Source organism: Onychostruthus taczanowskii, unplaced genomic scaffold (genome assembly GCF_017590055.1).
Source record: "Onychostruthus taczanowskii isolate IOZ18803 unplaced genomic scaffold, ASM1759005v1 scaffold4905, whole genome shotgun sequence".
Taxonomy (NCBI): domain Eukaryota; kingdom Metazoa; phylum Chordata; class Aves; order Passeriformes; family Passeridae; genus Onychostruthus; species Onychostruthus taczanowskii.
Genome location: NW_024502465.1, coordinates 1 through 626, shown reverse-complemented (window position 1 = coordinate 626; position 626 = coordinate 1). Strand labels below are relative to the sequence as shown.

The 626-nt window shown below is 73.0% G+C and overlaps 1 long non-coding RNA gene across 1 annotated transcript; it reads right to left on the bottom strand.

Moving 5' to 3' along the window:
- Positions 1-87: 87 nt before the first annotated feature.
- LOC121341597 lies at positions 88-594 on the bottom strand. Its single transcript, XR_005953456.1, has 3 exons — positions 461-594; positions 310-385; positions 88-225 (listed from the first exon to the last, which is right to left on the bottom strand). It is a non-coding gene; the product is annotated as an uncharacterized LOC121341597 (long non-coding RNA).
- Positions 595-626: the final 32 nt, after the last annotated feature.

Sequence of the window (626 nt, the reverse complement as noted above, 5' to 3'; positions counted from 1 at the left end):
CCCTCTCAGTGCCCCACAGTGTCACCCCAGCCCCCTCCCGGTGTCCCCCAGCGCCGTCCCCAAGCCGGGGGAGGTGACACACGCGTCCCTCTCACCCGCGGCTGCCGGCGCTGGACGTTCTCCTCTGCAGCAGGGATTTGTGCTTCTCCTGGGATTTCAGCACGGCCGCCCGCTTGTGCTTCAGCTCCAGCAGCTTGGCCCTCACCTCCTCGTCCCCGCACACATCTGGGACGACAGCGCCGTCACCAACGGCCGCCGCGGCGCCGCCGAAACGCCGCCGAAACGCCGCCGCGGCGCCGCCGAACCCACCCAGGGGAGTCTCGTCCAGCAGCGCCTTGGCGCCGAGGTCGGCGCCGTGAGCCACCAGCAGCTCGGCCAGCTGCACCTGCAAGGGGACAAAAAAGGGTCGGGAAAAGGGACAAAGGGGGGACGGGGGGGTGTCCCCAGGGCGGTGACACACCTGTCCCCAGCAGGCCGCGGCGTGCAGCGGCTGCCAGCCGTCGGCGTCGCGGGCGTCGGGGCGGGCGCGGTGCTCCAGCAGCAGCTCGGCCGCCGCGCGGTACCCGTTGGCAGCGGCCACGTGCAGCTGCGGGGGCATGGCGGGGACACCGAGGGGACACCGAGGG